At 39.3% G+C, this 13,468-nt stretch overlaps 2 protein-coding genes across 11 annotated transcripts in view; one reads left to right on the top strand and one right to left on the bottom strand.

Annotated features, from left to right (window-relative positions):
- The window catches only part of LOC103543970 (olfactory receptor 7E178-like), a 59,349-nt gene extending 55,124 nt beyond the window's left edge, over nt 1-4,225 (bottom strand). The window contains exon 1 of the mRNA XM_070623735.1: nt 3,885-4,225. The gene's annotated coding sequence lies outside the window, so the exon portion shown is untranslated. The remainder of the gene's footprint in view (nt 1-3,884) is intronic.
- The window catches only part of LOC103563604 (olfactory receptor 7D4-like), a 63,990-nt gene that overhangs the window by 2,309 nt on the left and 48,213 nt on the right, over nt 1-13,468 (top strand). For 4 of the 10 annotated variants that reach the window (XM_070623727.1, XM_070623725.1, XM_070623726.1 and 1 more), the window contains exons 3-4: nt 500-673; nt 1,288-1,455. The gene's annotated coding sequence lies outside the window, so the exon portion shown is untranslated. The other 6 variants (XM_008539041.2, XM_070623729.1, XM_070623733.1 and 3 more) reach the window with 5 other exon arrangements.

Raw genomic sequence — 13,468 nt, 5'->3', positions numbered from 1 at the left:
CCCCGATGCATAGTCACTCTAGTAAATGACTGCAAGTCCCTTTGTGGAGGGTTTGAAGGAAGATTTATACTATACATTGTGGTGATGGTGCAGGGTCTTTCCTTTGATGAAGGGGTTCTAAGTTTGTGAGTTGATCTGTCTTGGAATTGGGTAGTGAGCTGTGTTTTTCCACTGTAGTGGCTTAAGTCAGATTTCTGGTTACCAGACTTGAGACTTCTTGTTATAGATATCAAGCAAAATTCTAGTACACAATTCGCAGAACTACAGATACTGGGCCAAATCTGGCCCTCCACCTGTTTTTGTAAATAAAGTCTTATAGGAACATAACCATATTCATTTGTTTACATATTGTTTGAGGCTTCTTTCATACTACGATGAGAGAGTTGAGTTTAGCAAAACAGACCTTTTGAACCACAAAGCCTAAAATTAGCTATATGGACTTTTGGAGCTGTTTCTTGACCCTTGTCCTAAATAGGCTGCATGTCTGTTTCATTGCCAGGAACCAACTAGCCTGGGGTCAGTTATACTAAAGATCTCTGCAGACCAAAGCATTCTGATTCCTGCTTCATTCCCACTGTCCTTGACAGTTTATGTTCCACCTTGTCTCTGGAAATTAAGTGCTACCTACTTGATTTCTGCTGCTCTGGGTTCTCTTCATGCCCTGTGAAATCAGGTAATTCATCTCAATGATGGTATCCTCTACAGTCATACCCAGCCTATAAAGGAAAATACCCACAGAGCTTTCCAAGGATGGAGGTGCTCCAATTATTGATCTATTTATCAATATCTTTATGAACACAGAGTCTTTAACATTCCACCAACATAGAATGGGGAATGGGGGCTGTACACACATGATAAATTCGGTGCAACATTCCCATATCTCTAGATTCACTCTATTGCATTTTGCTGGGGAATCTCTGGCATATCAGCTCATTACTGTAGGCCCCCATTGAGTCTCAGTTTCAGTCCAAACAAGTAAGCTGTTAGAGCCATTCCCAGGTCCAGGAGCTAATATATTAAATCCAGACTGTCTATTCAGTGCACCCATGTCAATGAATTTGGTCCAATCTATTATTATATTCCACTCTGTTTGGTCTGGCACCCTTAGCACATGAAATTTTCATCACATGTACTTTTGTGTTTGCATCATGTAAAAATTGCAGTTGAGAAAGTAGATGCGAGTATCCAAGTTTTTCCAAACATTTCAATTTTCAAATAAGTGAATCTAGTAACATATTTTAAATATAAAATTTAATTAAAATAAGAATTTAAAATTCTCTTTTCTAGCCGCATATCAAGTGCTCAACAGCATATGTCGCTAGTGACTACTGTAATGGACAGTGCAGGTCTACACCAGCTTCTGGTCATGTTTGGGAATGAAAATAACTTCAGGAGATCAAGCTTTTGAGACAAACTTACCTGCATTCAAGTTCCGGTTCTCCACTTCCTAACTGGGTGATGTTGGACCAATTATTAGTATTATCATAATCTAGCTTTTTTCAGCTATTAAATAGGGGTAATGATATCCATTATAAAGGGTTCTTATAATAATTAAATGAGCTTATATATGTAAAGCTTGTATTCAGACTTCTGTCATGTACTGGTTTTCAGTAAATAGTAATTGATGTTTCTAACATTCATGCTATAGAGTATACTATTCTTAGTGAATTTCATGTATATCATGTACAGAGAGACAGCTATTGTATGATGTTTGATGACTAACAAGTAATGCTTTTTGATCAATGATTGATACTGAAACAGGACTCCAGATGACCCATGTCAAGAATGATGAAGACTGTCATATCCACTTAGATACTAAGTTGCAATGAAGGGACCTAGGCTTCACATAACCCTCAGGCATATTTTAGCATTACTCTCCAAGGATAGCAGCCATTGATTTGACCCTTGGTAAGTCCTTGTTGATCCTCATTTTTAGAGTATGCTAAATGTCACCCCTGCACAATATAGAGTCCAGTGGTCTGAGCCTGAGCAGTCATGCTGCTGGTTCATTTAGAAGCAGCTGAAGTATGCCAGAGAATGCTGTGATTTAACTCAGCTTCCTGCATGTGTGCTTTGGGAACCAGGTCTGCATAACACCATTCATGAGTTTTATCATCTTGGGCAAATGAAGAATCATATTTCTCAGGGTTTTAGTTGCTGTACCTGTAAATAAGACCATTCCCTTTCCTCATGGGCAGCATGGCTCAAAATCCCCTTTACTGGCTCCAGGTGAGACAGAACTACTCTGGCGTTTTATGACACTTGTGTGTATTTGTGTGAGATTGCTTGAGTGTGTAAGGATATATGGGATTTGCAAACTAGGATGGAATAATTTTCAGTTAGATAAATCTGGGAAATATGGTCATTCTGCATTCTGATGTATGCCTTCTTTTCTCTGAGATATTTCTAGGGATCCTCTCTTCATGAGGGGAACACAGAGGCAGAAATGTTGGTGGCTGTCTGGCTGAAAAATTGTCAGCAGATAAGAAAAAATCATATACTAGTGAATGACATCTTGAAATTTACTAGGTGGATACATTCTTTCTACCCATGCCTGTGTCCAGAGCTTCCTAAAGCAAAAAGAACTCCTTACGAGGACTAAATCCCCAGTTGAATTTCCCAGGAAGTGGAACCTCTCATATTGAAGAGGGATTCCTCAATCTCTAATCAATCTTGAACTTCATGGATGTCAACTACATGTTTCTTACTTGCTGCTTGCTCTGACATATGATAAAGAAGATTTGAATTCCTCTTCTCAAAGAATCAATCATTCTACACTGTTATTAAGAGTCCGTAGAATACTTTGGAGTATGCCGCAATAGAGGGAAATAAGGCAAGACCTCCTACTTTGGTTTTGATGAGATAAGGTCATCTTTAAGAGATGCTATTAAAGCCATATGAGTGAAGACCAGCAATGAGTGAATCTAGATAGAGAAAAGAAGATAGAACCATAGCAACCTGGGAAGATAATGAGAGAACTCATAACCCTGCATAGATACTGGATCTTCTATCCTCATTCTCCAGTGAATAATCAGTGGAGATATTTCTTAGCTAACACCAGCATGTGTGTGATGGTTTAGGATTCAATGACCTTTGACAATGTGGCTGTGGACTTCACCCAGTAGTGGACATTACTGGACCTCACTCAGAGAAACCTATACAAAGACCTGATGCTGGAGAACTGCCAGAACCTGGTCACAGCAAGTAAGGCCACCATCATTCCTTGTCACCTCTTAGAGAACAGATAAATATTATGTACTTACTGTGTTCCCACATTCATGATGCCAAATCTGAATATAATGGGAAATAGATACATAACCCCAGTTAAAAATAGGTGAATCTACTTCAGTGGGCATTCATTGTAATAGATGTACACACTTTATTTAGTTTTAAGATTTTTCAAACAAAAAATGTGGCAAAAATGATACTTAGTTCAAACATCCTGTTTAGGGGAAGTTCCATGATTTTAGAACTAGGGCAAAAACTCCTCCATCCGTTTCTCTGATTGGCTCATGTTTTGAAGTTGTGTGGGGAGGAACAGGCTTAGGAAATTCAGATGAAGACAGAGGTGAGTATTCTTGTTTCTCTTTAGTAGACAGACTATGGTCTAAATATGCTAACATTTCTATACAGAAACATGCACACCATAGACATCTAAGAAAGTACATCATATTCCTACCCGAATATAATGTGTAAATAAATACCGTGTAATAATGTGTAAATAAATAAAGACCGTGCAAAGATGAACTCAAATCTCAGATCAAGCATTCTTTTACGTACAAAAGGAGACAGAGGCCTCTGGACCCACCCTTCCCCGGTGCTCACTGGAGACACCGGAAGCACCAGGTCCTTGAGGACGCGGACACGGACCGCAGTCAACCCACCGGAAAACCGGAAATCCTCTTCCTCCTGGAGAAAAGTCACAAGGCTGCTTTGGAGCCTTGGAGGGAGGAGCACAGAGGATGACGCGACCCCACAGAAGCGCCCCCACCCCACTGCAGATCCGGCTCCTCCCAGGGCACGACGGCCCAGCGGCCTCTAGGACCTGGCCCTGCCGCGAGGCCCCGCGGCCCCGGCGGAAGCGAGCGGCGCGCGCCAGGCCCCTCTGAGCAGGTCCCGGGCGGCCGCCCAAGCACGTCCTGTGACTCCCTCTTCAGCCCGCTTCCCGCTCCTTCATGCCGGCGTCGCCTAAGCCGATCCGGGCAGGACAACGACCAACACTCACGACTTCAAGATGGGCCAGTAACGGCACAGACTGTGGCCGATTGTGACGTCATTTCCACTTCCTGTTTGGGGGGTGGCGGGAAGGGGCGGGGCTCCGGCGTTGGGGCCAACCGGCCCCGCTCGGCCAGGTCAGATACAGAAATTCTGGTTTCCTCCCGCGTGGGTGTGGATGGGTGCCTGGTTGGCTGGGCGCGGGGGTTGACCCCTAATCAGCCCCAGGGACAAGATTGAGTCTCGAACGAGCCCGATGGGCGGAGCTACGGACGGAGGGCGCGGCCGATCCCTGAGGGCGGGGCTGGAGGTGGGATGAGACCCAACGCGCGTTTGGATGCTGCATAGTCAAGCCTGAAGGGCGAGGCGGCGCGTTAAGACCCAGCCCCCAGCGAGCGCTTCAAAAGGTTATCTCCCTTGTCTCCCCTCTTTCCGAGAGCCCTTACAGTGATTCTCCCGTATTGATAATCCCGCCAATGCGTGAAGTGATCTGTCTCCAATAAATCCTATCTTTACGCCTTTATTTGAAATAGACACCATGCTAAATTGTAAACTCTAAAGTTGATTCCTTTGGGTTTTCAATGTAATGACATTTTCTGCAAATGTTTTATTTTTTTCTTCTTCTAGTATATATTTCTCTTTTTATTTATTTATTTATTTTTTAAATAACGCTCGTCCTGGATATTAACTTATTCAAGAATAGAGCTAAAGTTTCCCAGGTAATCACGTTTGCTGTGGTTTTCAGTGGAAGGCCTCTGTGGGGTTAATAACGAGTATAAACCCTGATTTAATAACGCATTTTATCGGGTTGTTCATGTGCATTATCAGATGTGTTTTATGCATCTATTACATTGGTAACAATTTTGCTAGAAGTGGACTGAATTAAAGAGTCTAGATGATATTAGTGAAGGAGTTGATTCAATAATCAGTGTGAGGAGTGTGATCCACAGGAAAACAGTTCAACAGAGTGAACTGATGGAGCTGCTCCGAGGTGTGTAGTGCAGCTTATATCTCGTTCACAAAACAGTGCACATGCAGGGAAGAGGAAAAGAAAAACCTTACAACTAGAGTTCATATATGTTTTTTTAAAAGGCGCGGAGGGGATAGAGTACATCTGGGCTTTTCTCCAGAGTATATGTTGAAGGTAACATACATGAGAATTTTTTGGTTATACATCAAATAAGTTCAGAGATGCTGACGTTACCTATATGTGGAGGGAGGCAAGGACCGGGGTTGTTAATTAGTCCCTCAATCTCTAAGAAATACAGCTGGGGAATGTGAGAGCAAGGTACCCCTTTATATGTTCCTGTTGTGGATCTGTCCAGCTGGTGTCTTCAGTCATGAGATGTGGGGTCACAAAGTCGTTTGACACAGGCTGAAGATGGTCTGCATGGCGGCTTCACAGTACAGCATGGATTTTATTGTATAACTCAAAGCCTATGCAGTTTGCTTGCTAGATTTGCCTGTTAGACCAGGGAGAGGGGTCCCAAAAATCTGTCCACTACACCATGCTAAACTCTAGTCATTGCTTTCTTTGTGTTTTGAATATAACGGCCTATTTCTGTAACTTTATGTCTTCTTCAAATATGTAGTTTTGTTTTTTATTTTTTTGATCTTACCATATGGTCCAGGGCCTCCCATATTAAAGTGTGAAATAGCGCTGATACCAGGCATTCCTCACTTATTCAGGAATGGTTCTAAAGTTTCTCCAGTGATAATATTTGCTGTGGTTTTCAGTGGGTGGCCCTAGGGAAGTTAATAAAAGTCTTTTAAAATCCTGATTTGCCAACACATTTTACCAAGAATTATTCATGTGCACTAGTAAATGTGTTTTATGCATCTATTGAATTGATAACTGTTTTGCTTTGAGAATGTTTCATCTGTTGCTGTACAAAATGTTTAATTTTTGTGTAGCTAAAATACTCTTTTTTAAAAAATATTCTGGGTTTCCTGGCTTGTTTTAAAAATTCTCTTCAAACTGTAGATTACATTCAGAGTTCCTAGTTTTCTTCTAAATGTATTATTTTTAGTGACATTTTAGTCTTTATTCCTCAAAGAATGTATTTTGGCATGTGGTGTGGGGTAGTGGATCCAGTTTCTTTTTTCCTCCAGAAAGATGACCACTTGTTGTAATATGCTTTATTGATAAACTATGCTTGACCTACTGATTTGAAATTTCGCCTTTATTAAACAATAAATTCGTATATATCCCTGTATCAATTTCTAAACTATTATGTGCCAGTAATATTTACTTATGCCCATATCATACTCTTTAGATTACAATAGTTTTATATTGTTTTAACATTCAGAAGTAAAAATATAATGGTAGCAAAAGGTTGTTGCATCTTATGCTCTAGGTGCTTCAGAAACATTAAATGTTTTATGCTCGCAATGGTGTAGACACTATCATGATTTTCTCTTTTGTTTGTTTTCTGCAACAGCTATACTGAGATATAATTTGCATGCCATACAATTTACCCTTTTAAAACTATCCATTCAATGTTTTTGAATATGTTCACATAGTGGTGCAACCATCACAATTTTAGAACCTTTGCATCAGTCCAAAAGTACCCTTTGGCTGTCATACTCCCATTTTCCTACTCCCTTAATGTCTAAGCTGCCACAGACCTACTTTCTGTCTTCATAGATTTGTGTTTTCATTTTCTAGACTTTTCACATAAATGAAGTCGTATAATACTTTCTTTCTAATTGGCGTGTAGTTGTATCTCATCCTTGTTTTATTTAGGTCCTCTGTAACTTTTTTCAGCAGAGTTTTGTAGTTCTCAGTATACAAGTCTTTTACCTCCTTGGTTAAATATACCCTAGGTATTTTATTCTTTATGATGCAATTGTAAGTGGAGTTTTTAGGATTCCCTTTTCAGGTTGTTCATTGTTGTCTATTAAAAACACATTGATTTTTCTGTGTTGGTATTGTACCCTGCGACCTTGCTGAATTTATTAGCTAGAGTTCTTTGTGTCTGTGTGTTTGTGTTTGTGTGTAGATTAACCATACATCTTGCTTTTATTTGGCTGCACAGTATTACATCGTACAAATGTTCCCTCGTTTATCTAAGGAGTTCCCTAGTGACTGACAGGTTGTTCATGATATTTTTATATAACAAGCAACCAGCAGGCTTGGTTTCCTCTGAAGCCTCTCTCTTTGGCTGTCTTGCTGCCTCTTCACATGGTCAATGTGTCTGTGCACGAATGCCCCTGGTGTCTCTCTGTGTGACCTATCACCTCTTCTTATAAAGATATCAGTCAGGTTGCATTAGGGCCCACCCTAATGACCCCATTTTAGCTTAATTACCTCTTTAAAGACACTTTCTCCAAATACAGTCACATTCTGATGTACTGGGGGTTAGGGTTTAAACATATGAATATAGGGGCGCCACCACTCAGTCCATAATAGTGGCCAAGTTGTGTTTAATATACCCTCATGCAGCTGTTCCCATTTAATAATCATGTGGGAAACATGCTATCTAAACCATACTTCTTGTTTCCTTTTCTATTCCATTATTTACACTACGCTTAGGTCTGGGTTTTTGCTTTAATCAGGCAAATTAAAACAGGCAAATTACCTAAATTTTAGATGTCAGTAAAATGTATATGAAAACAAGACATTCTGAAATTAACATGTGGATTAATGGAAGAAATGAGAAGAAATTCATTGTACAAATTTCTAACGATTACAAATGTTCAGTTTGTGTAGATGATGTTTGCTATTAGGCAGAGACTGAGAGAGAGAGCAAATTGGAAACATATCTGCACTGCCAAGTTGATTTCTAATTCTAGTATTAGCATTGGTGTGGTTGACTGATTCATGCCTTAAATATTTATTACTTGATATCTTCCAGGTACTGGTATGAAGTTTGAAACAAAATAAAGGCCCAAGTTTCATAGAGCTTACATTCTTTGGGAGAAATAAAATAAACTAATATATAAATAAATAGTAAAAATAGAGACTGTGATAAGTGCTAACAAAAACGTAAAGTCTAATTAGGAAGCACATCTTAACATAATGTTATTGTTACTTAACCATCTAGGGCAATTCCATCTGTGGATCTGTCGATGTTGTCAATACTGTTACTCTTTCTGATATAACGTGTTTAGGAGGAAGGTAGGAAGGAAAATGGGAATGAAGGAAAAAATGTTGAGTTTGTTCTTGTAAAGGTTCAGTTTGTTGTGCCTGTGAAACACCCCAGTAATATTATCCACTTGGCAGGGGCATGTGTCGTCTGGTGTTCTGTCTTAAGGGCAGTATTGGGAGAGAGAATTGAGTTTACAATGAAGCAGATCAGGAGCACAGGATTGTGCTTGGCTGAGTCTTACTTGTGATCCTTCAGTTCTCAGTTTAGCTCTCACCACCTAAGGAGTGTCCTTCCCAACTCCAGATCCTCATGCATCACAAATAAGGCTTCATGGGATACTGTATATGTTGTTGAAAGCTCACAATCCAAATGGCTATGGATAGACTATAGTGAATCCTGTGCTGTGTTGCCCACTTCTCCCTTCTGAAGTAAGGGCTTATTCTTAATTCAGAAGAAGCAGGGAGTACAGCCATCTGACTGCCCTCAGCGTTCAGCCCTCTTTGAGAATTGCCCTCAGCTAAAAGAACCTGTATCACCTAAGGTCACACCACTCAGATATTTTGCTGTGGGAGCATAACTGACCAACTGCAATTTGCATCCATCACTGTGTTTCCAATGAGGTTGTTCCTGGGCTGCTCCCAGCTACTGAGTGAGCACAGCAGTAATTGGTTCCAGTGCATACCAATTACCATGGTCACACAATGACATTAAGGACCAAGGTCAGTTACACCTGCCGGAATGTTGTCTCATCTTCTTGGCATGAAGGACCTGGCATGTCAGGCAGCAGCATAGCTTGAAGTTTAATGGGTCTTTCACCGTGTCTCTGAAAGTTTTATCCCTTTTAGGGGTCAAGACCTCAAATTATGCAGAGGCCAGAGTTATGAAGACCTGAAGCACAAACTCCCCAACTGGCTCTCTGGGAGTGATGCTAGGTGCAGACACTTCTGCTTCTATCCCTTGATTTCTAGATCCATGAATTCTATAAACTGGAGAAGGAACACATTATGATTGTCATTGATTTAGGGTATATAGTGCATCCTGTGAATTATGTAGCTACAATGGCCTGTATATTCAAAGGCCTACAATAAATATGATTATTCTCTTTGAAATTTACCATGTTCCCGCATCTTCCATTAAAGAATTTGTTTTAACTAAGCATACCTGATACTCCCTCTAGGCTATGTTTCACCTCTGTCCTCCCCTTCCCTTACAAATTTTATAGGTGATTTATATTTGCCACCTATGTTGCCTCAATACTGACTGTGACCCACTCTACCTGGATTATTTCTGCCCCTGCTCCTCTATTTACAAATAATAAATGTAGCCCTCCCTAATATCAATGAAAGCTTCCATGTCACTAGCAAATGTCAAGGGATATTTTTCAGCGCTCGTTTGTTTAGTCCTTTCGACAAAACCAAAACTACTAACCACTCAGCTTTTCTTCAAAAAGGACCTCTTTGCCTCCATGACACTGTGGATACCAAGCAATCATGAAATCTCCAAAGATTCTTCAAAGGAAGAATGTCACAGACAGTTGGTATTTGGATTTGGTTCCTATAGAAATTAAATGTTCCTTACGGGACACCTTGTCATATTTAGGTCAAACAAAAGAAAGAGGAAATTTTTCTTAGTGAAAATACTTTCTTCTTTCCCCCTGTTGCCTAAAGAGACACAACATAGGCTGAACATTTTCCATTCTCTTGTCTTTATACCCCAAGGGATCTGATTTTTTTTGGAAAGAAAAATGTCAATAGAACCATTTATTTAAGGAGGAGTTCTGAGAATTCAACCCTTGAGATAATAAGAACATGTTCCTGTTGTCATTTTTCCTATAATCCCCTGATCCCTGCCTAGGTGAAACCCAATTAGGCTTCCCAGGGACAGACCTCAGAGAACAAAAACTTCACTGATAACCATCAGAGAGTGTCAGTGTGTCCAGTGAGGGCTGGTGGAGTAAGAAGAAAAAGAGGAGAGTAAGTGGGTACTGAGCTTCACCTCTAGAGTAATGAGACTGGGACAGTCCTATATTTATTTAGTGTAGGAAGATTGAATTCTGGTAGTTTGAAGTACTTTAGTTTCTACTGAACCCAGTCTTTTCCAGGTCTTGTTCTGTTTTCTTCTCTCTCTGTGGAATCTAGAGCCTCTCCTCAATAAGAGTTATTTTCCAGAAAGTTTCCACCTCTTCTCTACTCTTTGCCATAACTTTAGGCTCCTGTTGGATTTCCTGTGTCCAATCATTTATTCTCTAACCACTCACTGGAGATCTATTATGCACCAGGTACTGTCTATTTTATTCCTCATGGGATTGTATTTTTCCGTTATATTCCCTAACTATTTTAATGCAGATTCAGCTCACTCATAGCAATTACTAGTTCTGTATTTATTTCTGTTGTTGTCTTGTTAGTTTCCCTAATATCACCTACAAATAATATTATTGTTTCTGGTGTTCAGTACTTAGACCAAATTTCCTTTTCTCATCTTACCAGTCTCTTTAAATGTTCAGGAGACAATTGAATGATTGAAGTCGGAGCAGATAGCCTCAGTCTGTTCATGAATTTAACACAAATATTCTAGTGCCTTAATGTAGAATCTCCTGTTGGCTGTAGTTGTAAAACAACCCATTTTTATTGGGTTAAGACATTGTCCTTAATGTCTTCATTTAGCAAGAGATTCTGTCCTGGCTGCTAACAACGGTAATGGCTGTTACAGTTTCTCAAATGCATTTTCTATTGTGATTATGGATATCATTTCTCTTCATTCGCCAATTTTGTCATGAATTGTGTTAACAAACATCACAGTATTAAACCAGCTTCCCATTCCTAGAATAGGTATTACTTATTCATGATGTATTATTCTCTTAAATAAATGTGAATGCATTTGATTTAAGTTTACTATTCAATTTTGTGTCTATATTAAGGCATTTGTGAGCTTGAAGATTTCTTTTTTGTGTCATAGTTGATGCTTTTGTTCTCAATCTTTATTATACATCTAACACCTGTATGTGTGGAGCACTTACTATGTGCGAGGCACCATGTAAGTCCCAGGAAAGAAAAGCGTAAGCAAAATACTCACATCCTCTGACCCACAAATAAACATAAAATTACCAATGTGAGAGGCACCTCAAGGAATAGTACAGGATGCTGGACTTTTGGGCCTTCCCCACTCTGTCTTCCTGACCCACACTCTCTGTTCTCCATCTCACTAGCCTCTCGGATCCTTCCATTCTCAAGCTCAGTGACCCATAGGGCAACCGTGAATTCTGTTCCCTCAGCCCAAAATGTTTACCCTACCTTATTTCCCCTGGATAACAATTAATCATCCTTCCTCTCACAGCTAAAACGTTCATATTGCAGAGAAGCCTTTTCCACCCACATGCCCAAACTAAATTGGCCCTCAGTGATTTTTTCTCTCTTTAATTGATTAGAATTTTCCAGACATTAATAACACTGAAGCTTTTTCTATCATGATGAATGTAAACATTTATTTTCAAACCTTAAATTTGCCTTTCAATTTTTAGTATGATTTCAGTTATAGGAGTTTTGAGTATTTTTTATTCAATCTATCAATCACATTTTTTGCAATGAATTCCACTGATTTTTAATACAATATGTCCCCATTTTTAAGCATGTACACATGATCACACACGAACACACACAGTTTTTATTTTGTTTGAATGGTATTGTGACTTTTTTCCCTCCTCTTATCCATGTAGTCTGTGTGTTTTCCCTCTTCTTGGAAGAATCCACCCGGCAGGCAGTCTCTGAAAGAGAGAGACACTGTTATGTCCATTAATTAGAAGTGCTGCACAGTGGTCAAAACAGGTAACAGACCTGTTGCATTCATAATGATCAGAATTCCATCCTTGATGACTATGCTAGTTTAAGGGAAATTCGATAAATGATAGCCAAACAAGACAGATTTATTGTGACCTAAAAATGGAAGGTCACTTTTAACAAGTGTCTACTGTATGTCATGAGATTCACACACAAAATTTATATACCTCATCTCATTCAATTACTTGACAGTCTTACAAGGTAGGGAGTATTTACTAACCCTATTGTTGAGGTGAGCTATCTATGCTAAGAGACATTAAATAACTTCATCAAGGTCACACAGATAGTAACTGGTGGAGCAAAATTCTATTCTAGGAACTCAGACTCAAGATCCCATTTTCTAAATCACATCTCTATACTGTACCTTGGGAGAGTTATATATCAAAAATAATTGTCATACAAGGAAGCGATTAATAATGATAATAATAGCTATCATTTATTGAGATCCTACTTTGCATAAAGGCATTTATAAACCTCACAAAGAAAGTAATAGCAATAACCAATTTTTATTGTATTTTATTTTTAAAAAATTTTTTCCTGGGTATCTTTTTTTAAAGTAATTTTATTGAGATTATAGTGGTTTATACCATTGTGTAATTTCAGGTGTACATTATTGTTTATTTATTCGTGAATACACTTCATCTCGATCACCCCCAGTAGTCTAATTTTTATGCATCACCATACATATGTGCCTCTTTATCCCCTTCACTCACCACCCACCCAACCCCCTTCTCCTCTGGTAACCACTAATCTGATCTCTTTACCCATGAATTTGTTATGTTCCACACATGAGTGAACTCATTCGGTATTTATCTTTCTCTGTCTGGCTTATTTCACTTAACATCATACCCTCAAGGTCCATCCATGTTGTTTCAAATGGGACAATTTTGTCTTTTTTATGGCTGAGTAGTATTCCATTGTATATATATACACCACATCTTCTTTATCCATTCATCTGTAGAAGAGAACTTGGGTAGCTTCCACATGCTATTCACGTGGCTATTGTGAATAATGCTGCAATGAACATAGGGGTGCATAAATCTCTTTGGATCATTGATTTCAAGTTCTTTGGATAAATACTCAGTAGTGGGATAGCTGGATTGTATGGTATTTCTGTTTTTAATTTTTCGAGGAGTCTCCATGCTGTTCTCCGTAGTGGCTGCACCATTTTGCATTCCCAGCAGCAGTGTATGAGTGTTCCCTTTTCTCCACATTCTCTTCAACATTTGTTGGTTTTTTTCTCGGTAATTATAACCATTTTGACCCGTGTAAGGTGATATCTTATTGTTGCTTTGATTTGCGTTTCCCTAATAGTGATGTTGAGCATCA

Source organism: Equus przewalskii, chromosome 6 (assembly GCF_037783145.1).
Source record: "Equus przewalskii isolate Varuska chromosome 6, EquPr2, whole genome shotgun sequence".
In the NCBI taxonomy this organism is placed as follows: Eukaryota; Metazoa; Chordata; class Mammalia; order Perissodactyla; family Equidae; genus Equus; species Equus przewalskii.
The sequence above is the reverse complement of the archived record's forward strand: the minus strand, read 5'-3'. Positions and strand labels throughout refer to the sequence as shown.